Below are 26,200 nucleotides of genomic sequence, written 5' to 3'. Positions count from 1 at the left end.
TGTCATTCACATACATGTGCTTTCCCACTCCCACTCCCCCCCTCTCTCAACACACACACACACACACACACACACACACACACACACACACACACACACACACACACACGGGGGGGGGGGAGAGAGAAAGAGAGAGAGAGAGAGAGAGAGAATTGAAAAGAATAAATATCACTACATAGCACTGACTCAGATTGGTTTTGAAGACAAACACTTTTCCATTTAAAAAAATTGTTATTTTAAATTTAGGGTAGGCTACATGTTCAGAAAGAACTGATCACTGTCATCTTTTATTCTAGAATGACACGAGCATATATATCATAGAGACAGTCAACAAGGATTTTTCTAAGAAGAGTTCAGTCACAACAAAAGACATGTGAATAGTTAAATACTATATATCTATTTATAGCAAGGAGGTGTCATGACAAGTTAATGACCAATTTGAAACAGGTAAGAACCATGACCAGAACACAGAGCAAGAGGGGAAACACGTAGGGAGATCAAGTTCAAAGGCCAGATCATAGGAAGCTGTTATTAATCTATTATATAGTTTTATTGGTGTGTCCACAAGTATGCTATACATAGGCAAGGCAGTTTTGGTTAATATAAATCATTTTTATGATTTGACATTTATTTTAGTATAATCAAGAAAATAAATTAGATGTTCAAAACTATTATTTCACACATGTTCCCTGGACAAAGTCAATTTTTAAATGAGTATTTTTATGAAAACAGCATTGCTTAAATAAAAGTATAGATGAGATACAAGTATAGCAATAAATAAAAAAAGACAAAATATGCAGAGGACTAATTTTATGAGAAAGTTTACCCTATGGTGTCTATTGAAGTGGTATTAGGCACGGCACAAAACTATTAGATTTGTAGTTTTGGACTAACTGGCTAGCTTGCAGGGCAAATTAAAGGAGAGTGGCTGGAAAAGAAAATATTAAAGCCTGAAACAAGGAAGTTGCAATGACACGGGGAGGTACAAATCAATATGAAATGTTTTAAATAATCATCTGTACTGCTTGTGACCAGGTACACTAATGGTTGTTCTAACCTATGAAGAAGAAACCATTTTTGTCTGTGATGACAAAAATGAGAAGTCAAAAAGAATAGCTAAGCTACATACAGATAACTAATGTTAGAGAATCCTCCCAGTCTTCATTCCTTAAATATTTTTCTTAATATTTCACATTATAGGTACAACATTTTCTTCTCCCTTTACTGCTCCTAAGCCCTCCCGTATATCTCTTTCTTTTCTTCTTCAAATCTGTGGCCACTTTTTTCACTCTCTCTCTCTCTCTCTCTCTCTCTCTCTCTCTCTCTCTCTCTCTCTCTCTGTGTGTGTGTGTGTGTGTGTGTGTGTGTGTGTGTGTGTGTGTGTGTGTCCCTAAATATATCCTGCTGGGTCTTTTTAATGTTATTGTATGTATGTTCCTAAGACTGACCATTTGGCACTGGGCAACCAATTAGTATGCTCTTCCCTGGGGAAGACCTCCCCTCCCACTCCCAGATTTCCTCAGTTGCCTATAGTTCTTTGTGTAGAGCTGTGGTCTCATGGGCTTCTCCCCATCCAGTTTGGCATATCTGTTAGTGTCATCTATACACGGCTCATGTAGGTGAGACTTTATGGATATAGCTTCCGAGAGTACTAGGGGACACATTAAGCTAAAAGGACAACAAAAGGAGATTAAGCAGGCACAGCCCAAAAGCAGAGAGTATACCTGAGAAGCTGGACTTAGAGCAAACTTTTCTTCTAGTGCAGTTGAAGACAGAAAGGGTTGGCTGAGACTAACTCTGTAACTCAGTTGATGGGAGTCTAGCTTAACATTCACAAAGCCTTAGTTTAGATACCCATCAATGCATAAAAATGTGGGCATAGTAGTACATGATTGTGATCTCAGGAGGTAGAGGTGGATAGATCAGAAATTCAGACTAATCCTGGCAACTCAGTGAATTTAAGACCAGCCGGGGCTGCAAAAGTTTCTGTCTCAAAAAAGAAAGAAGGAGTGAGGAGGAGGAGGAGGAAGAGGAGGAGGAAGAGGAAGAGGAGGAGGAGGAGGAGGACAACGACGAGGATGAGGAGAAGATATGAATATATATCTGCTGGCTTTCTTTCAAGTTTCACTTAACACAAGGACTCACAGTGATAAGATGTGTTAGACCACCAAGCTTAGACATTGTACTAGACTATAGAAGTTATAACTTGAATTCTTATTAACTTAAATTTTTTGTATCTTTAGAGTATTGTAAAAGTACCCCAATCATGAGTAAGAAACTTGGGTTTGTAAAAGAAATCTAATAACTTTTTTTGGTCTTATTTAAACGCATGAACATAATTTGCTCATTGTAGATACTGAGACTATAAAGGGACAGGATGAGGCTTCAAATAAAACTATAGTACAAATATAGACACAGATGGGGGTATAGTACAATAGCTTGGTGTTTGTCTCACATGGCCAATGCCCTGAGTTCTACCCCCAATACAGTCAATGCTACAAAAGCACAAATGGGAAAGAATTTTAAAATGGAAAATTTCAACAATGTCAAATTTTACCAAAAATCATGGAGTAAAAGAATCAAATATATAAATGTGTATTTGATTCTTATTTTATTTTGCCATTAAAACAAAACAAAAAAGGTCATTGATTTAAAAAAGAGCAAGGCAGTCCATAGAAGGATTAAGAGGGAGGAAAGGGATGGGGAAAATGATGAAATTATATTGCGATCTCAAAAAATTAAAATAATCAAATAAAAGTTCATGGGCTATGTGGCTCAGAAGTTCACCAGTTTCCTTTAGAAGAACAGTTTCAATGGACTGTATAGGGTATACAGCAATGTTTTACAATGGTCCTTAAGGGAAATAGGAGTGAGGAGGGAATTGGAGACAGTGGTGTGGCTCAATTTTCAGAGGCCTGTTGTGATGGTTATTTCTGATTGTCAACTTGACTACATCTAGAATGAATTAAAAACTCAAGCAGCTGGGGACATCTGTGAGGGATTTTTTAAATTAAATAATTTGAACTGAGAACATCCAACTTTTAATCCAGAAGGTCCACCTCTATCTGGGCTTCACTTTCTGCTGTCAACCTATATAAAGGACACAGAATAAGGAAGTTTGTGATTTTTGCCTGTTTGGTCTCATTCTGGCTGACAAGTCCATTTCTTCATTGGCATTAGAGCCGACTTCTTCAGGATTCTGACAGATACTGAAGACTAGCTGCAACTGGACTTCTCATAGAAAAACTATTGGATTCTTGGACCTTCTGTTGGTAGATGGCCATTGCAGGACTAGTTAGAACTCAGCTGTAAGGCATTCTAATAAATTTTCTTTATGCATACATTAAGTTCTGTTAATGCATGTGCATAGCATATATAATGTAAGTTCTGTTCCTTAGGGATCCCTGACTAATACATCTGTGGAAAAGAGAAAAGGGGATGGGAAAGTACTAGTTTGAGTAGGACAGAGCAGACAGAGTGGGCTCCTAAATTACTAGGAGACTAACTTGGACTTGCTTTTATATAATAGAAAAGGTATATTGAAGATTTCAGAGACAGAATGTCTAGAAGAATGGGGCTCCTGAAGTATTACTAAGAGGTAGATACCAGAGGCAGGTAGAGATATTAGAGATGGACAGGAAAAGGAAAACGTCCAAGACTAGGTAAAGAAGGGAAGGTGAGTTTATTTTTATTTTATTTTTTATTATTTTTAACTTTTGATTGGTTCTTTGAGAATTTCACACCATGCAGTGTAATCTCACACACCGCTAGCCCCCTTGTACCCACCCTTGCAACTTCTCTGCAAAAAGAAAAAAATCTTGCGGTGGAAGCTATAGTGTTCACCGTGTACCCCACAGTATACCCCTTTGCCCACATTTCTTTGCTTGCAAATGTTTATTGCAACGAGTCACTGTTCTAATTTGAGACAGCTGGCTTCTGCTGCACTATCATCAATACTAGATCCTTACTGGGACTCCTCTAAGGTATCCTGTTGTTTCCCTGGGTCATGGGGATCCTATAATTTTGGATCTGTAGGACTATGCTTTTCACTTGCTTTAGCAGTTTACCGATGAGGTAGATGTTGATGTTGGGGGTAGTCCAACACAAAGTCTTATATCTGGGCCTGTGAGGTATCTGAGCTGGTCAACCAACCAGCTTACCTACACCACTGGGGCAAGGTCTCCTGCCCTTCCCCAGCTGGCTCATCCAGTACTGCAGCCAGTAAGGGGCAGAGCCAGCAGGAGAGTGAGTTTAAACACAGGTGATTTTATGGTTTTTTTTGTTATGGAAAGTTAGAGAAGATATCTGTATTAAAAAACTCTAACTTTCTTAGTGCACCAACAGCTGAGAGGAGCTTCTTAAGAGAACTGAGAGATGGTGAGATAAAAAGCTTTGGAATTGCTACTTAGGGTTTTGGACAAGAGACCAGGGTTAAGGGACTGAAAGTTGCCTGATATTGGACACTCAAATTTGACATGACATTCATCTGTACAACTTCCTGATTTTCTCCAGTAAATTTAGTATTATTGTTTTTGGAAATGAAAAGCGAGAAAGTGGGATGATCTAAGATTTGAGGTTAGTATACTAAATATGTTAGAACAAGAAGTGGTGAGTACACAAATTGTTTCTCAAGGCAGTGTTTGCAGGGCTGTGCGTGTAACTTGATTGCTTACCAAGCATTCATGAAGCCCTGGACTTCCTCCCTAGTAGCACATAAATTGCCCACCGTGGTGTACTCATCTAATCCCAGCACTTGAGAGGTGGCAGCATGTGGATCAGAAAATTAAGACCATCCTCTTGAATAAATAGCAAGTATAGAAACAGCTTGAGGTATGCGAGACCCTACTTCAAACTAAGTAACTAACTTAACTAATTACTAACAAGACAAGAGGTTGGGTGTTGGAAGGGGTGAAAGTGATTTTAAAAAAAATAAAGCTGTTGTTAGGCAAATCAGTCTTTTGAAATTTATGAATGTGACATGGGCATTGTAATGGTTTCTTCTTGTTTATTTCTCTTTAGTTTTGCATTTGTAAAAATATAAATAATGAATTACAGAAATTTCTGAGTTATATCCTGGCTACATGGGGCATTATGTTAATAGATCTTCATTTTTACAGCAAACATAGCTGAAGCACATGCACATTGGGGAAAACTTGCCAGAATTAACCACAGCTAGTCATTAACACAGTTTCAAATTCAGACCTGTCTGAGGTAAAATTCAGTGCTCTTTTCATTATCCCATGCTGTCCAGGAAAAGTCAAAGACAATTTAATTTGAGTTACTACATGATCAAATGAACATGGAGCGGTATTGGGAGAGTAATACTTTTCAGAATGAAGACTCCAAAGGAAGTATTCGCAGTCCCCAAAGGTCCCAGTTCTATAGATTGATCTCTTGTATGTGTTAACATTTGTACTATGGCAAGGTCTATACTTTGGTTTCTGGCATTAATAAGTAATTTGCTTATGACATTTAAACTAGACATCACCTCATTGGTGTCTCATTTAAAGTAGTGCCAGACTTCCCATTAGTTTTAAGAAGTTTGGGTTTTGTTTTTTTGCCTGTGGCAAGTGAGAGTTGGAGATGCAGGTGATCCACAGACCTTTTCCTGGATCTATAGACACAAAGAGACAGAAAGCCACTACATCAATGTCCTGGAAGCTGTGTCTTACCCTCAGGCCTTAGTTGAAGAAGTGACTGTGTATTTGAATGAGGTAATGCTTGACACTCAGAATCTTGACTACAGTCCATAAAGGCCTTGAGTCAGGAGCAGATTAAAGTAGCACAACAGCCAAACCTGGGAGCCAGAAATCAACATCCTTACTCTAGAGACTCTTGGACTATCCTTGAGCTGAGACTAATACAGTACAGCTGACTCCACTAGTCTTCAATGCTTGCTTCTTGAAGGTAAAAAGAGAGCATCATTTTAAGCTTCTAATTTAGGGATCCATTCAGAAATATCTCAGTAGGAGAGAGATGCTCTCTCTCCCTTTCAACACTGAAATAAAACCAGTGTTTCCTTAACCCATCATGCATGGCTAGCGCTTGTCAGGTCATCACCATAACCCTCCGAAATATGCCTCATTACCCAAAAACTGGACACAAAAAAGTAAATTTTGTCAAAATTTTGCACTCAATACATAGCAAAAGTAACATTTGTCCTTAATTATATATGGTTTGAGATTCCCTAACATCATAAAGGGCATCAAAGTAATAAGAAGGAGGCAGACATTTCTGAGAGTGGTCCAAACAAGGACGTTTTAGCCTACCTGTCTAAAAGCTTGTAAACAATGCAACCTGGCATCTTTTACTAACATTTTGAGAAAATAAATGCATGTGCCTATAGGAACACAAGGATGCTATAATATATATATATATATATATATATGTGTATACACACACACACACACATATATATATATATATATATATATATATATATATATTGAAGCTTAAGATATATGCAAATTGTCATCCTCAATCTCCTTCCACCTTAGTTTGTGAGATAGGGTCTCTCCTTGAACCTGGACCTCACAGATTCAGCTAGACTGGTTGGTCAGCAGTCCCCAGGTATCCTCCTGTCTCTGCATTTCCAGGGGTTATAGGCACACATTGACTTAGCTTAAAAAATATTGCAGGGAGTCAAACTCAGCTCACTATGTTTATGTGGCAAGCAATTGACCAACTGAGTCATCTCCCCGACCCTTATAAAATTATACCATTTTCTAAATGTCACAGACTCCTCTTGGATCCATAGACACTTGTTTTATTTGGGATTTGATTGGTTTAGTTTTTGTACTTTAAACTTTTTTATTTATTATTGTGTGTGAGTGCATGGCATGTGTCCCTGAGTGCACACATATGTATATTGGCATAGCATGTGTGTGGAGGTCAGAGGACCAATTGTGGAGTCTGTTTTGTCCTTACAACTTTAGGTGGATTTCAGGGCTTAAACTCAGATCACAAGGTTTATGTAGCAAGCGTCTTTTGCGCACTATGCCATCTTGACTTTTATCTTACTTGTTATGAGACAGTCTTATAATAAAGGCCACTCTAGGAAACTCATCATGCATTTCCAGCATGCCTAGAACTCACTGCGATATTCCTGCCCCAGCCCTCTGAATACTTGGCTAATTGATATGAGGTACCATATTCCAGATCTATAAAACCTTGTTAAAGGTCTAAAATAAATTGTATTACAAAGAAAATGCATTAAACTGAAATATGGGCTTCATATGTTAAAACATTCAAATGGGAGTATATATGCTCTTCTTGGTATTGTATAATAGTTGACCTACCTATAACTTAAAAATACTTGGAGAAAATAAATCCTCAGTATCACTTGGATAGTAACAAAAAATGAAGGTGATATTTTTCTATTAAATGTTAAACATGATTTCAGAGAAGAACCCTTTAAAAATCAAAGGAATATCTTGAGCTGGCTTGCAAGAGAAAATACTTAAAATTTCAAGAAGTTTGCAGACTGGTTGTATCCACAGTCCAAAAATAAATTACTTTTAATACCATTTTTTAATTTTTTAAAAATTATAATGTAATTACATAATTTTCTCCCTTCTACCTCCTCTCATCAATTTCCCATGCTTTCTCTCACATTTATGGTCTCTGCTCCACCAGTTGTTGTTACATATATATGTATATAGATATAGATATAGATATGTACACGATACACACACACACACACACACACACACACACACACATGTACCACTTACTCAGCCCATACAATGTTACCTGGTTATTGGAAATTTAAAAAGTGTATTGTATATTTATATCACATTTTATTTATATCACATTTGGTAGATGAACATCTAGGCTGTGTACATATCTTAGCTCTTGTGAGGAGTAGAGAAATTAATATGGAAATGTAGGTATTTCTATGATATTCAGACTTAGATTCCTTTGAGTGTGTTTGGGAGTTGTATAGCTAGATTGTATGATAGCTTTATTTTTATTTTGTTATTTAGAAGCCCCATACCAATTTCCATCATGGCTGCACCAGTTTGTGTTCCCACTGGGGTTATTTTTCTTTCTCTAAATTCTTTCGAGCATTTGCTGTCCTTAGTTTTCTTTCTTGTTATTTTTCTCCTTCTCCTCCTTCTCCTTCTCCTTCTCTCTCCTTCTCCTTCTCCTTCTCCTTCGCCTTCCCCTTCTTCTTCCCCTTCTTCTTCTTCTTCTTCTTCTTCTTCTTCTTCTTCTTCTTCTTCTTCTTCTTCTTCTTCTTCTTCTTCTTCTTCTTCTTCTTCTTCTTCTTCTTCTTCTTCTTCCCCTTCTGTGCCTAGGTTCCAGGTTAATAACATTTAAGTTGAGTAAGATATCTGGAGAAATGTCTCTATGGACCTCTTTTAACTCAATAATTTAAGATATATCTAATAGAAGTTTCCTTATCTTTTCTCCTTGCTACTACATCAACACATAATTTAAAAAAAAAAGAGTTGACTTCATCTAAATCAAGAACACATGCTCTTTAATGACTCTATTAGAGGAATCAAAAGACAGATAATAGCCTGGAAACAATATTTTTGAATCACTTTTCTTAAAAGGGACTTGTAGCTAGAGTATTCAAGGAAATCTCTAAACTGAACAAGTAAACAACCAGATGTTTATGAATGAATATATATATATATATATATATATATATATATGGCACATAAGCCCTCAAAAAGATCCAATTCATCATTAGAGACATAGACAGTAAAGCCACAATGAAACATCACCACCAAGACACAAGAATGGCTGAAAAGTAAAACAGTGACTGTATCAAGTGTAAGCAAGCATGTGGAACATCTAGAATTCTCACACATTGATCTTAGGACCATAAAATGGTGCAACTATGTTAGAAACTCTTTGTTACCTTCTTATAAATACAAGCTTTTACCTACCATACATCCCAGTCAGTCTCCTTCCATGTATTTTCAGGAGAGAAGTCCATGTCTACACAAATGCATATATGACTGCCCATAGCATCATTGTTTTCAATAAACAAACTGTAACCAACTTTTTGTCCATTAATAGATGATCACATAAAAGGACTATATTATAATTTTGTAGTTGAATACATGAATGTGATTAATACATATAACTTGAATGAAAGTTATACTGAATGGAAGAAGTAATTTTAAATGGAAAACTAATTTTAAAAAGTACATCTACTGTTTCACTTACAGAAAATTCTAGAAGCTGCAAATTAATGTGTCATAGCATAAAGCACATCCTTGGTTTCTTTGGGGATGGAAAAGAGAAGTTCAGAGCATAAGGGAAAAGTTACAGTAAAGGAAGCTCATGTGACTGATAGACACATCCATAATCCTTTGATTGTGGTTACAGTTTCATGGGTATGTGGAGATATTAAATCAATCATCAAATCGTATGCTTTAAACTTATGCAGTGTACTATATACCAGTTACACCTCCAAATAATCTCTTTTTAAAAGTGTAAGATCGCTCATTGATAAGTGGCTATTAGCCCAAATGCTTGAATTACCCTAGATGCACACAACACATGAAACTCAAGAAGGATGACCAAAATGTGAATGCTTCACTCCTTCTTTAAAAGGGGAACAAGAATACCCTTGGCAGGGATTAGGGAGGCAAAGATTAAAACAGAGGCAGAAGGAACACCCATTCAGAGCCTGCCCCACATGTGGCCCATACATATACAGCCACCCAATTGGACAAGATGGATGAAGCAAAGAAGTGCAGGCTGACAGGAACCGGATGTAGATCTTTCCTGTGAGACACAGCCAGAATACAGCAAATACATAGGCGAATGCCAGGAGCAAACCACTGAACTGAGAATGGGACCCCCGTTGAAGGAATCAGAGAAAGGACTGGAAGAGCTTGAAAGGGCTTGAGACACCATATGAACAAGAATGCCAACCAACTAGAGCTTTCAGGGACTAAGCCACTACCTAAAGACTATACATGGACTGACCCTGGGCTCCAACCTCATAGGTAGCAATGAATAGCCTAGTAAGAGCACCAGTGGAAGGGGAAGCCCTTTGCCCTGCCAAGACTGAAACCCTGTGAACATGATTGTTGGGGGGAGGGTGGTAATGGGGGAAGGATAGGGAGGGGAAGCCTATATAGAAGGGGAGGGGGAGGGGTTAGGGGGATGTTGGCCTGGAAACCGGGAAAGGGAATAACAATCGAAATGTAAATAAGTAATACTCAAGTTAATAAAGATGAAAAAATTCACTACTCTCAAAAAAAAGTGTAAGATCGAGCCTATTAGCAAAAATTGTAAACGACCCCGTAGCAAAGAAGGCACAGAGATCTCAAATAGCATCACTGCAGAGAATGACCACATATCTCAATTGATTTTGAAGCCTCTTTGATAGTGGGAGTCACTGGACGTCAACTCTTTGCAGAGATATCTGTTTTAGGTTTACCAAATAGTATTCTCATCAAATCACTAAATGTTATTCTCATCTTCCCTAATGTAATTCACATATTTCTCTGCACATTTTTCAAGTTTTATGTGAATGTACTTGTGAAGAGTAAGTAGTTTTCCTTCAAAAGCAGGCAAGGTGAGATAAAGACACCAAGAAACATGTTTTAAGTCCTGCAGTAGGTCAGTAGTGGTAATGGGACTGGAATCCAGACCTTGGCTCCTCTTTTTGGTTCTGCAAGGTATTTGGAATTCAGGTTACTTCAAGGTAAGCTTGCCTGTTGGAAGAGACTGTTGAGCTCAATTTTAACAAGGCTTTGGGAGAGAATTCATTATAATCAAAATATATCATAAATATCATAAATGTTTGAAGCATATTTTAAGTTGGGCAGCATTCTTGCATTTTAACCTATCATGATTCTATTGCTTGATAGTGCTAATCTGCCCATTTAGTACACAGAAAACTGACATCCATGCACAGATGCAGGAACAATACGTGAGCCAGCATTTCATTAACTTGTATATTTTTCCCAAACTAGTGATTGGTTGTGTCCCCCTTTCTCTGCACCTCTCCCTTTCTCTTTAGATGTTGCTGGGGAGATTTTGGCACAGCCTAGAAGGAGGAAGGGGGGAAACGGGTAGCAAAGGGGGAGTTAGAGGGTAGGTTACCAGGGGCTGCTGCTCTCAAAACAGACAAAAAGGGTAAAAAAAAGAGTAGGAAAACTCTGTACCCTTCCAGGCTCAGTCTGAGTTGTGTGAATTCTGCCAGAAAATTTAAGGTAGCTCTGAGAAGGCAGGCCACAATGACGACTGAAGATGTTCCTATAACCCCCTTTTAGGGCCATTTGCAGATAATATACAGCCAAATACTCACAGACCCCTATTCTTCCATTGGAAGCTGCACAATCACCCACCCATGCACGCACAATGGCAAACAGAGACCTCAGCCGCTACAGAGACGCGTGCTCGCTCTCAGGCTGAGACAAAGGGACAAAGGGACACATCCAGGAAAACACAGGTTTTTAAGCCCTCAGAAGATTAGTTAGGCACAGAGGGGAAAGAGAGCCATAGGTGGTAAGAAAGGTGTGGTGGGCTCAGGGTTGGGAATGGGGGGTGGAGGTGAGAGATTGGATTAGCAGTTAAGTGTGAAAGAGAGAGGGCAAATGGGTTAGTTTGATTCCATAGAAACCTCACCTAAGGGATTAGGACTGATTGAGCTACAAATCTCCCTCAGTATTAGTGTTTCTGGGCACTAAAATAAAATCTAAGCATCTTTCAGATATCTTCTAGTAGATCCACTTTTCTAACACAGTTGTAGAAACACAAAGTGATCATATTAATGTGTGTGCATAGACGTCAATTCCCTTATTTATTCAAACCTCCTAGAATGTATTGCTTAGGAAATGAGCTTAAAACTCAGGTGATAGCCTAATAGCCAAATAAAGAAATAACAAAAATGGCTGAGAGGGTTGCCTTATCAGCTAAAAGCATAAATAAGACAAAGTGAATGAAATGAAAAAGCTACCCTTCTCTCCTTTTACAACGGTCTTCGGTGTTGGCACACATTTGAAGGCACACAGAGAGACTACTAAACAAATGCTCAGTATAGTTTCCCAACTGTGAGTCACTGGAGGCGGGGCTTGGGTGAAGTGGTGGAGAATCTGAAATACACAATGTTTTTAAAGACACGCATTTTTATTACTTTTCAAGTGCAGGCAGTTACTACAACTATGTTAAGAAATTTCGTCTCCTTAAGGACCTGTCTCCACAGAGTTCAGAATGGGTTGTCTAGTGCAATTGTAATTACCCGATACACAGGCTTTTCAGTGAAGCACATTCCCACTCCTCACTCCATCTTCCTGAGGAATAACAATAGCTCCCAGTTAGTGACGACTTCCTGCATACAAGGCAGATATTTCCATAAGCACTCTGCATGTAATCTTCACAATCACAGTTCAGTGAATTGTTCCCATTTTATTGATAGGGAAACTGATATTCAGATTTGTTAGCTTGCTGAAAACTATCAGTTAATAGAATGTATAGCCCTGATTTGAACCCAAATAAGCCAGCTCCAGAGGCTGTGCTATTAACCGGTGTACTGTACTGTCTCATACAAACAGCCATTTGCCTCAGGTTTAAAGGGAAAAAAAAACCCTCCTGATATCACGGATTTATTTTTTGTAGAACGGAAGCAAAATTCAGAGTATGTTTTGACACCAACACTCGGTGAAGCATCCTTCATCTCTGCTGCTATATACATGGTTCCAAGGATTCCTGACTTGCCCAGTCTTGAGCCTCAGGTTCTGCAAGATGCCCTGGCATGAAAAAAAACAAAACAAAACAAAAAAAAAAAAAACAAAAAAACAAAAACCAGAAAGCCAGAGCCAGTTCTCTTCAACGGATTCTATAACAGAAGCTGGAAAGTAGCTAGCACCTTTCAGAGGAACTGGTAATGTGGGTTGAAAATATAAAGGTTTCCCACTTAATTTGCAATGAACAGGGAAAATGAATCAATTACAACCTCCTATTGCTGAACAATCCAAAAATCAAGGCTTTACTGGAGTGAGCTTAACAACTGTTTATGTGTGTACTAATGCAATTCTACAACAATAACAGCTGTCTGCCAAATTTTCTCCTCGTTTATTCGGCGAGAGCATAGATGGGTTTTCACATAGCCCTGCTTTAACTGCAATGCTGAAAGATTGTTAATTACAGGAATCTAGATTAGTGAAGATGTATGTGATCACTAGTGATAAGGTGATATGTCATTCACCATTTTATTGTTTAACAACTGACACTGCTGGAGGAGTCTGTGATCATTAGGACTATAGACAAAAAAGAAAAAAAGAAAAAACAAAAAGAAAGGAAGAAAAGAAAGAAGCAAAGGAAAAGGATTGAAGGAAAACCAAAGAATCATCTTTTGATAGGTTAAAAAGCTGCTGGGCAAGTTGCCATGGATACCATGTCCTGCATATAATTCTGGGCTTTTCCTCTCAGTTAAATACTAAAGGCCTGATGTTTCAGCTGTATACCTTCTTGTGACTACTTGACATAGAAAGTCTGTGTTTTGATGAATGAGAATGCTATGACAAATTTTCTATACAATAATCCTGACCTGCTGAAAAGATATTTGAATAGGCTTAATTTCAAGAGAATTTTTATCCCACTTTAATTTTATCCAAGATTTCCAAATTAAAACTCACAGTACAGTAATGCTTAAAAATCTACAGTAAAGAATCAGAAAACAGTCATTGATTAGAACAATACACTTAGGTAGATCCCTTTTAAAATTTTATCACATACTTAAAGATGAACAATCTTATGACCTATTTATTGGGATTTTCCAGGAGCTGGGCAGAGCAAATTATATAGCAGTTTAAGAATTCCTTCTGTGTGGAAAGAAGGAAGAAAGACAAGCGTGCCAGAAACATTTATCAAAAGAAGTACCCGAGTCAAGGGTTCACTGGCAGTTTTATATTTTTGGAATTTAACAATATGATCACAATGTTTCAATTGAGTTCATCTATCCCATCAGAGGGTCCACAGGAAGAGCTAAAGAGAGCAGGGAAAGTACCAGCCCTATGAGCAGCACACAGACTGCAGGGTGAAGTAGATCCCAAGTTAAGAGTCTACTAGATGGCTGCTTTGGGATTGGCACATTGTTCTGTCTTAGCTTCTTACATGCACATGTATCAAGTTTATATTACTGGAAGGATGATGGTTGTAGTACCTATATTATACAGTTGCTGGGCAGACAAAATAGGTCACATGTGTAAAACTCTTTAATGCTGATTTTTCACAAACTGACAATGATTCAGTTATTCTCTAACATCACCAAATCATCTATTGCACTCTTTTTCCCTAATTCATTTGTTGCTTAGAATGTGTACAGGCATTCTGCCCTCCTATCATCAGATCCCTCACCTGGCAATGTCTTCTTTGCAGTCAAACATTCCCCACCCCCACCCCCACCCCCACCCGCTCCTTGGAAATAGAACTTCCTTTTTGTGTGGTCCTACATCTTCTTAGCCCATGAGCTAAGTGATTTTCCACAACTTTCAGAGCCTTACCTTGTTCTCAGGTTCTTATCTTCCTCTTTCTCCTTATTTTTATTTTGCTATTCTGCAAAATACCAAATGACCCCCTCTTTCTCTGTCTCTGGGGGTTAATGACATTCCTAACTCTGCTTTTGTTTTTTTCTGTATCTACTCTATTGTGTCTCCCTGTGATCTCCAAGAATGGATTTCTTTCAGAATTTTCATATTGCTTGCAAGACTCTTCAACACACTTGAAAACATAAATACAAGAATTCTAACTTCAATTAATTAAATGTTAGCAACAATGATCAAGGAAAATAAAGAAGATGGCACAAATCTCTGAAGAGAAAAACTATAAAGCTGGATTTTAATATTGGTAGAAAATGCTACCTATAATTTTGTGTAAGCTAAAGTGAAAGACTAGATGAACTGTACTATGAACAAGATGATATAAATCATCTGAGAAGAAATAGAAATATGCTAAGAGCAATACTTATAAAAAGAAATGTAAGCAACAGTCATATATGTTATTCCTCAAAACACTTGATGCTTAGGTGGTTTAGTGCTCATTGAAAGGAGAAATTTCTGATTTCTTTCTCTGATGAATGGCCACTCTCCACCTTATTTCTCTGATGCTATATATCCGGAAGAAAGAATAGAAGGGAAGGGAGTTGTAGATTAACATAAATTAGGAAAATAGATAGTAAAAAAATCACAAATAAAATTCTGATAATAGGAATCTAGGAACAAAAAGACTAGTATCTCCTTATAAAGGATAGATAAATCTTAGAAACACTAACAATAAAATTTATGCATCCACAACCCCCCCAAATGCCTTAGGATATCCACATTTATTTTTAAATCAGAAAAGTGATTAGCTCTTTCACAACTTAGAATAGCTAAAGACATTTCTCTAAACAAAATATTCCTCAATGCAATGTTTATTGTAGCATTATTTTAAGTGGAAACCTTCAGAGATATAATAATTATCTACATAATAGAAATTGATTCAATAAAATGCAGTACATCCTAATTACTTAGTAAAGCATCTATCAGGAACCTGAAACAAGGATTCTGCATCTCCTATTAAAATTAGAAACAAAGCAAGGATGATGAAGACTAGTACTATTTTTGAACATAATACTAGAGTCTTGGCTAATAATCCAGGTAGAAAAATATGGAATTTATCAAAAGAAAGAGAAGTGACACACACTTAGAAAGAGGAAAAAAATCACATAACACCCCCTTTTCCATAGAAATTTCCCAAGAAAAATGTTGATCAGGCATTGTGACATATGTTTGTAATTGCAACTCTCAGGATGCTAAGTCAAGAGGGTTGTGTGTTCAAGGCCAGGTTGAACCACATAAGTCAGTGTCAAGAAAAAAATCTGATTAAATATTATTGTAAACAATTCATACAGGAGGCAGATACAGTATATACACACACACACACACACACACACACATGCACACACACATTTTGTATGTGTCAGAAATAACCTAATTAAAATAGGTCAATGGAACAGAAATCTAGAAAGAGACAAGAATCATATGGAGATTGTGTCAGGCTGTAATACAGTTCAGATGATACTAGCAGGAATGGAGTCCTAGGTGAGATTACCTCCACTGCATAAACAGACTCTCAAGATTCACACCTGTATTCCCAGATCTCTATACCTAGAGTTCAGTATCATCCTGTTCCCATAGTGAGTCCAAGTCAGTGTGGGCTTCATGAGATCTTGTCTATTAACAAGCAGACAAATGAAAAGATTTTATGGTGTAAAGGTGGTATTTTAAAGTCTCTGGAATAAAGATGGCTATCTAAAAAAAGATTGTGACAACTGGATAATCATTTGACCCCTTTTTTACATATATAAGAAAAACTGTAGGTTATGTTGTAAACAACAAATGTCAGTGGATGAAAGAAATTCAATGTAAACCTAGAAAATATACAAACTATATTGTTGGGAAAAGTTTTTTATATATAATTCAAAATCCTGGCATAATAAAAGAAGTACTGTTGAATTCAGCATATAACTTGTTATGTTCTATATAGACTAACATAAAGACAAATTATAAACTGTGAGAAAAATGGCTTCTGTGTATATCAGTACCTATACCAGAAAAGTAACCTGCACATTTAGAAACGAAAAAGAGACTAAAAACATGAGCATATAATTTTAAAATAGCACAGAATGTCTCGTGGAAATATGAAAACATGTTCAGTTTCACTCACAATAAAAGAAATGGAAATTAAAATGAACCTAATACAGTCTTTCCAGCCTGTCAGACTGGCAAAAGTTCAACAACTGAATAGAACATTTGTAGAGGTTAAGTGTAAAAGTCTCTTTCACACATTACTGGGCTGAAGACAAAGTGGTATAGTACTTCTAGCACTGTGGATGCCTTTGCTTTGCGAGAGCCTCTGGAAGCCAGAGGTTGTTGTCAGCTCTCTTCTTACTTTGCTTTTCTTTCTTATGATTAAACTTGGAGGTGCTCAGTTTGGCTGCATTATCTAAAGCCTCCATATCCTCTTGCCTTCAATTTCCCTGTGCTGAATTGCTACTACACCTGCCTTTTTCATATGTGTGGTGGGAATTGATGATCAAGTCATTTGGCTTGCATGACAGACAAGCTCTTTATTGGCTGAATCCTCTTCCCAGCTTTCAGAGTTGCATAAGATTTTTGTAAAGTAATTCCATAGTAAATCCTGCAGTGCAGTGCAATGTTTTAATTTGTTATTTATAATCAGAATATATTAGGAACAAAATAAATGTGTGTATAAGAGAAATTCATTCAGTAAAGTATTATAGCACCTTATATGGAAAATTATGTAGCTATAAAGACATGAAAATCTTCATAACTGATACATAATAAACTCAAGGATGAATTAAGTCCTTGAGAGAGTCAAATACAAGAAATTGTATATATTTTGAAACATGGCATGTTCATGTTCTAGAAATTTTCTATCTTCTTCATTTGACTGTTGGCCACTACATCTTGGAGGGACGGTGATAAGCTGACATGTTTGATAGATAAGCTAAAAGCTGCTGGTGTTTTTACTTAGTATAATACTTTATTTGCTCCTGGTAAAGCAAAACAGTAACTTTCAGCTCCCGGTACAGTGTTTCTTAAAATGAATATTTCCACTTAATAATTTATTCTGTCTAGTATGTGCTTAGAGACAAAAGTTGGATAACATATAATAACATAGGAAATATAAGTATTTCAAGTAGTACAGAGAAAACAAACATATATATTTTTTCAAGTAGTACACAAACACACATACACACACTGTCCTGAAATTATTCAGTGGTCGTTAAGAGATATTTATTTGCTTTCTCTGGACTACTTGAAATTTATTTCTTTTGCCATGGGCCTATATTTATATTTTTTAGCAAAGCCATTAAGCTTAATTAAAGAAAATGACTCCTGAAAAAATAAACTCAAGAAGTTGTAAGGGAGGGACAGTGGGTGGGGGAATTCTACATACCAAGGGCTTTGCCTTTAAAGCCTGACTCAGGGAAGATGACCTACCCTGGAAGACAGCCAATATCAAGACAGTAAAGTAGACTGTGATCACTTTGCCGGAGTACATTTAAAAGGTGGTTGAAGAATCCATGACATATCCTCAGTGTTTCCTCTCATATCATGAAGAATTATAGCATGTATCTAGGCTTCAGAAACTGGGGATATGGAATAAATGCTAAAAATAGGGAAACATAGCATATGGAAGGCTGCGTAAAACATAAGTAAATAGTCTGGTATGGCAGCTTGTACGAGAAATCAGTTCTAAAACAAACAAGAAATGCATCCATGAAGGTTCTGAGAATAAGACACATTCCAGTTATTTAGAGCAAGAAAAAGCATTTGTAAATATATGTTAGATAGTCCAGAGTATCATTGGTGGGTAAAGTTTGCAATAAAAGAAAAAAAACAGATTAGCTCTAAGCTTTCAAGAATATTATTCAAGGCCGCAGTACAGAACTGTCCAAATAAAGAAGAACTAGTTTCTGCCCCTGGCAAACATCAAGTGCCAAGACCTTTAATTGACTTTAACTGATAGTACCACCAGTGCCAATGCCACATCTGTGCTGCTACTGCTCCTGTGATTTAGATACATCTGCCACCACTTGTGACAGAGATATGAGATTTCCTCACAGAGCCAGTTTGTTCGTGTTACTTGCAAATCAGTGTCTCGAATGACTGTACTTGTTTAGAATATCCTAGGTTACATGTCTGATTCCTAGCTGCAAAGGAAGCTAAGAATTAGAGATCTGACTTTTATATTTAAAGAGGTAGCCTAATTATGTGAGAATTTTTCTAAATATATAAAACATAGACTGCAGATGATGGAAATATCAATGATGCTCACTGCAAAAAAAAATGTGGTGAATCAGACTGAGAAGAGACCTGAATGCCTTTGTAACTAAGTAGACAACATGTGCACAATATGGGCTCATCGACGTTTCATCCTGAGAGAAAGCGGGCTTCATAATGTTCATTCTTACTCAAAGGACGAAATATGGAGACAAAGTGTGGAGCAGAGACTGAAGGAAAGGCCATCCAGAAACTGTCCCACCTGGGGATCCAGCCCATATACAGACACCAAATCCAGAAAATATTGCAGATGGCAAGAAGTGCTTGCTGACAGGAGCGTGATATAGCTGTCTCCCGAGTGGCTCTGCCAGAGCATGACAAGTACAGATGTGGCTTGTAGCCAACCACTGAACTGAGAATAGGGTCCCCGTTGGAGGAGTTAGAGAAAGGACTGAAGGAGCTGAAGGGGTTTGCAACCCCACAAGAAGAACAATATCAACCAACCAGATCCCCAAGAGCTCCCATGGACTAAACCATCATCTCAAGAGTATACAAGGATGGACCTATGGCTCCAACCACATATGTAACAGAGGATGGCCTTTTTGGGCATCAATGGGAGAGGCCCTTGGTCCTGGGAAGGCTTGATACCCCAGTGTAGGGGAATGCCAAGGCGAGGAGGTGGGTCGGGGAGCACCCTCATAGAAGCAGGAGAAGGGGGATGCGATAGGGGTTTTCTGGAGAAGTTGGGAAAAGGTATAACATTTGAAATGTAAATAAATAAAATATCCAATAAAAGAAAAGTATTTGTATTTGGATGTTAAATAATTATTTTTGGCTAAGACCTTCAGGATACTTTCTAATCTCTATTAGACCTCTTGGCATTCACCTGATGATTATCTACAGGGAAATTACCTCTTAACTATTTTTTTTCATTTTAAAAAACATTTGTAGTGCAATCTATGAACCAGGTTTGAATTTCAAATATCTGAAGGCAGATTATTGTACTTATTCTACTGATCATAATGCAATCATTATTATATAAACATAAGATTATAAATGGAATAATATTAGGGTACAAAATATATAAAGGGGGAAAGAGGATAAGCATTGTGAAATATGCTCAAATAAAATATCTAGGATTTGAGAGATTAATAAATTAGTTACCTTTTTTTTTTTGCTTTGGTGAAGGAAAGGCAGCCTGGACTGACATTTCAACTTGTAGGATAGGTAGGATTTTTAAGTAAAAATATATGAGCAGAAGAAGGAGGAAATAGCATGAGCAGTACAGAGTGTTTGAAGAAACACAAAATGGTACTTTGAGCTATGGCTCAGAATATGAGGGAGATTATTTAAAGAAGTACCATAAGATTTTATTGTGGAAGATCTTAAATACCCGGGTTTCACTGAGTAAGTAACAGGAGTTACTACAGGATTTGAGGTTTAGAGTGGAACATCAGAATTGTGCTTTAGCAGACTAGAGAAGATAATTATAAGGAGTGTGGGTTTGAGATTTAGAGACAGAAAAATCAGAGAGGACAGTATTGCAGTGGTGCAGATGAGACAGAATAAGGAGGGATGGAGAGAGGATGGAGAGGAAGAAAGGATATCAAGAAGACTGTGGAGTAGAACTGATTAGATGTGACAGTGAGATTTTCAGCTTGGATGAAGAAAGATTTCACTCATGATTAAAGCTAATTAAATAGCTTCAAAACGGAAATTCACAGTGATGAATACTTAGATAAAGACAAAGAGCCGAAAAAAGCCAGTTAGATAATTTGAATGGGAGCAGTTGCTACTTGGTCTAGAGATGACTCTGTTCTTCAAAGCACATATTATTTCAAAGGACCTGAGTTTGGCACCTAGGGCCCATTTCAGGCAGCTCACGACCACCTCTAACTCTAGATCCAGGGGATCCAACAATCTTTTCTTATATGAGAACGTGAACTTACATGCATATACCCACAGACCTCCCATCCAGAAGAAACATATACCCAAATATATTATATTTTATTGCATATATACATTTTATTTAAATATATTTTATTACACATATGCATTTTATTTTAAAATAAGGTCTTTAAAATACTTTTAAGTGTGATTTTTTTTACATGCATGCATGTCTGTGCATGATATGTGTGCCTGAAGCCTATGGAAACCAGAAGAGAATACTAAATCCCCTTGAACAGGGGTTTTAGATGGCTAAGTGCTAGGGTGTGTGTTTTGGAACTTGAAAAGAGGTCCTCTGGAAAATTAGTGTTCTTAACCACAGAGCTGTCTCTCAAACACCTTAAAATGTTTTTACTAAAATAAAAAACTGCTACCAATGGAAAAGGAAAGTTTTCACGCTTAAAATCATCCTACACTCCTTTTTGTCTTGGTATGTAGACAGAGGTGTGTGAACTCAGGAAACATGTGCAACTACAAGTTATGTTATTTGTTGGTAGGGTAATCTAAGAATCAACACTGTTTACCAATTAGCAATATGTTAAATGTTGTTAGAGCAGTATGAGGGGGAAACTATGCCTATAGTGTTGACAGTAGTAATTCATACACCTCGATCTGTACTTAGCACATAAAAAGCTACTATAAGTGCACGTTGAATGAATAGTTATATGTAAACACATAAAACGTTTACTTTGATCTCATTTCTACCACCATTTCTATTCACCTTGCTGTAAAGGGGAGCCTTGTGAACACAGCAGACAACCTCCACAGTTATAGGATTCCTTATATATAAAAAGGAGAAACAATAGTTTCTTCTGTTCTTTTTGATTTGTGACAATATTCACTAACCCACACCACCTGAGTAAAAATAATTACACTTCCTACCCCTTGCCTAAGAAATGGAGAAACACTATCAGACCTGAATGCAGACAGCAATGAAATTTGCAAACAAAAAAGGGAGAGGAATTAAATATAAAGCTTCCATTTCCTTTCCTTTTCCTTCATTTTTCAGCTTCTGTAGTTTGCCACCTCTTCACTCTTGACTTTCTATAGTGGTTTCTAGTTGTTTTAAATTATACTTAAATGACAACCATTAGCATAAACCTTTACCACTCTATCATTACATTATACAATGTCAATTTCAGATACAAACATAAGGCCTTTGAATTTGTGTAATTACCTAAATGATACATGTGCTACATGAAACTATGGCAATTCCATAGCTAAAATTCGTGTTATCTTTTTTAAAGATTTATTTATATATATGATTACACTGTCACTCTCTTTAGACACACGAGAAGAGAACATCCAATCCCATTACAGACGGTTGTGAGCCACCATCTGGGTGCCTGGAATTGAACAGCAGACCCCTGGAAGAGCAGTCTATGCTCTTAACTGCTGAACTATCTCTCCAGCCCCCTTATGTCATCTTTTTAGAACAGTAGAAACACTGAACATCTGTAACCTACCCAATTTTTTTAATCCTACACTCTCTCTTCTGCTTACTAAGGAATATGGATAGACTTACAAGTAAAGAAACCTTGGTTTGTTCCCTTTCTGCATTCCTGAATACGTTATTTTCAGATTAAATTGGTGTCTGCTAAGAGGAACTAACGTGGAGAAGAACACCATAAGTTTCCTTGATCATGTTTCTAGGCTATTGTGCTTTTATATTAGAAACAATTTTTTCTAGACAAGGAAAGAATGGAATCTTGCTAACAACATCTTTCTTATTGATGTTAGGCTTTAGAGTTTCTAAACTGAATGAATCTATAGGAATTTTGCATGTTAGGCTACAAGAGACACTATGTGTATATAATGTCATGGTGGCACACATACATATTGAATTTATGTTCTCTGCTCATATGCATGGCCCATTGTCCCATTTGACAATACAGACAATATATTCCAGTATTTTCCATGTGTTGTTCTATGAAGCATAAATATTAAAAAAAAATGACCAAGAATGTCAAGGTATTATAGCAGAGCTTTAATCAAACAAAGTTTTCTTTCTGAGTGTAAAGCCATGAGAGACTACATTGGGTCATTGCATATGAAGATGATCCTTGATTTTATTTATTCTATCCCAAATCTTACATGCTGACAAAGAACATTGGTGCTAGTATCAGACCGAAGCACTGAACTGTGATGCTAAGACCATTTATAATAAAAATCACGAACCTTCAAGTCACTTTGAACAGAAAAAAAGAGGCTTAAAATAGGACTATTTTCAAATGACAGTTGAAGAATCTATGGATATCTTTATTCTACATACATAAGCCACAGCATGAGATTTTTCTCCCTATCCATAAAGATCCTCTATATGCATATGTAAGAGTCATCTGAGATTGTGACCAGCTATGACTCTTATATGCACGCTGTTCTAGAAAGACACTTATAGGGTGAGTAAACCTCATTGAAAAAAGCCAAAAGAATGTAAATGAAAGTAAGAAAGAAAAAAGAATGAAGTGAAAAGAGTGAGAGGAAGAAAGGATGCAAAGGAGAACGGCAGAGGAAAGAGGCAAACGGCTAAAAGAAGAATGAAAACTAGATAATGGACCCTAAAGAAAGGACAAGGAGGAGTGAGTCACACCGTGCTGTCGTTCTCTGTTGATATAAGACTCTTGAGAGGGTAAAAACTCTGTATCATTTGATAATAAAGTTCAAATTTATCTGAAGACAGGAAATACCATCTCTCTCATAGATACATAGCACTTGAGAGATCAGGCAGGATTTGGAACTAATAATAGAATCAAACAAGTCATAGAGAAGAACCCACCAGTACTAGCTCCAATAGGCCTTACTGAACTTCTTAAGAGGAAATTGCATTTCTTACCTCATTAACCATGTCTAGGTAATGTTAGATTATTATTTCTCACTTTATTAAGATTCCTGACAAGGGGACTGGAGAGATGTGTCAGTGGTTAAGATCAGGGGATAAGAACACTGGCTGATCTTCCAGAGGACCCTGGTTAAATTTCCAGCAACCACATGGCAATTTACAACTGTCTATAACTCCAGTTCTGTGGGATCCAACACCCTCACACAGATATATATGCAGGCAAAACATCAATATACACAAAATAAAGCTGAATTTAAAAAAAAGATTCCTGAGATGCCCATTCGTTTTAGCTACAGCTAGGCATCTGTGCCCACAGGGTCACAGCCAATAAGAGTTGGAGTCTGTCTTCTTGGGGGCTCAGGGGGATATGAAGTCTCCAAGGAAACAACACAGGACAATTGTAGCAGCTGGTGTTTGGGTTCTTGAAATGCTATTGGAAGTGAATTCTTTTAAAATTGAGACCTTATTGAACTTTATAGTACATTTTCCTCCAAGGACATCTGTAGGCACAGCATTTTATAAAAGATCATTATTATCTGAGAGTAGGTCAGAAGCACTGCACATTTATTTGGTTCAGTTTTAGCCCTTCCTCTCTTCTCATGCACATTATTATTTTATTTTATTTTCAGGGGGGCAGTTGTGATCTTCTACTCTTGTTTATTTTTTTTAAACTATACTTTGTGTTACTACAGAACCTTCCATGAATCTCATCATACCATGGTGTTGTCCAAACTTAAGTGACTGGCATCACAATATTCAAAAGAAATTATATAAGGTTTTATATCTTTTATACAATTTGCACAACTGATATATAACAACAAGGAATGTCAATTAAAATATGTGGAATATACTGAAAATAACTTGAAAAGCAACCTAAAGACACATGTTTAATTTTAACAGAGAATGAAAAGGCCATGGCATAATAACTGATTATTTTATGTCTACACATGTATTCATTTTTTTGTATGTTCCATGCACATGACTAGTACCCATAGAGGCCAGAAAAAGATATCAATCCCCTGGAACTGGAATCAACAATGGTTGTGAGCCACCATGTGAGTGAAATTAAGTCTGGGTCCTCTGAAAAAGCATCCAGTGTTCTTTTTTTTGGGGGGGGGTGCAGCAAACTTTATTGATGGTATTCAAGAGAGAAGGGAGGGCTCCCTAGGCCCCTCCTGTTATTATGGGGTCTGGGATGGAATTGTGAGGGAGACGCTCAGTGTTGGGGGCTGAGTTGGGATGGGGACTCCTCAGCAACTGAGGGCCTCTCTCTTGCTCTCAGTGTCCTTGCTGGGCTCGGTGGTTCAGGGTTTCTTGCTCCTTGGAGGCCATGTAGGCCATGAGGTCCACCACCCTGTTGCTGTAGCCATATTTATTTTCATACCAGGAAATGAGCTTTACAAAGTTGTTATTGAGAGTAATGCCAGCCCCAGCATCAAAGGTGGAAAAGTGGGAGTTGCTGTTGAAGTCGCAGGAGACAACCTGGTCCTCAGTGTAGCCCAGGATGCCCTTTTGTGGTCCCTCGGATGCCTGCTTCACCACCTTCTTGATGTCATCATACTTGGCAGGTGTCTCCAGGCAGCATGTCAGATCCACAACAGATACATTGGGGGTAGGAACATGGAAGGCCATGGCAGTGAGTTTCCCGTTCAGCTTTGGGATGACCTTGCCCACAGCCTTGTCAGCACCAGTGGATGCAGGGATGATGTTCTGGGCTGCCCCATGGCCATCACGCCACAGCTTTCCAGAGGGGCCATCCACAGTCTTCTGAGTGGCAGTGATGGCATGGACTGTGGTCATGAGCCCTCCCATGATGCCAAAGTTGTCATGGTTGACCTTGGCCAGGGGGAATAAGCAGTTGGTGGTGCAGGATGCATTGCTGACAATCTTGAGGGAGTTGTCATATTTCTTGTGGTTCATACCCATCACAAACATGGGGGCATCGGCTGAAAGCTGAGATGATGACCCTTTTGGCCCCACACTTCAAGTGAGCCCCAGCCTTCTCCATGGTGGTGAAGACGCCAGTAGACTCCACGACATACTCAGCACCAGCATCACCCCATTTGATGTTAGTGGAATCTCGCTCCTGGGAGATGGTGATGGGCTTCCCGTTGATGATAAGCTTCCCATTCTCAGCCTGGACTGCGCCGTTGAACTTGCCATGGGAAGAGTCATACTGGAACATGTAGACTATGTAGTTGAGGTAAATGAAGGGGTTGTTGATGGCAACAACTTTGCAGCCCTCGTAACCAGGCGCCCTATACGGCCAAATCCGTTCACACCAACCCTCACTATCTTGTCTATGAGACGAGGCTGGCACTGCATGAGAAGATGTGGCTGTCTCTGGAGCAGGGAGGAGCAGAGAGCCAGCAGCAAGTTTTTTTTTTTATTATTATTAACTTGAGTATTTCTTATATACATTTCGAGTGTTATTCCCTTTCCCGGTTTCCGGGCAAACATCCCCCTCCCCCCTCCCCTTCCTTATGGGTGTTCCCCTCCCAACCCTCCCCCCATTGCCGCCCTCCCCCCAACAGTCTAGTTCACTGGGGGTTCAGTCTTAGCAGGACCCAGGGCTTCTCCTTCCACTGGTGCTCTTACTAGGATATTCATTACTACCTATGAGGTCAGAGTCCAGGGTCAGTCCATGTAT

General features: G+C 38.0%; 1 pseudogene; it reads right to left on the bottom strand.

Annotated features, from left to right (window-relative positions):
* Positions 1-24,651: 24,651 nt before the first annotated feature.
* Gapdh-ps117 (Glyceraldehyde-3-phosphate dehydrogenase, pseudogene 117) lies at positions 24,652-25,875 on the bottom strand (annotated as a pseudogene).
* Positions 25,876-26,200: the final 325 nt, after the last annotated feature.

The sequence above is a fragment of the Rattus norvegicus genome, chromosome X, assembly GCF_036323735.1.
Source record: "Rattus norvegicus strain BN/NHsdMcwi chromosome X, GRCr8, whole genome shotgun sequence".
In the NCBI taxonomy this organism is placed as follows: Eukaryota; Metazoa; Chordata; class Mammalia; order Rodentia; family Muridae; genus Rattus; species Rattus norvegicus.
This window is presented reverse-complemented; position numbering and strand designations above follow the sequence as displayed.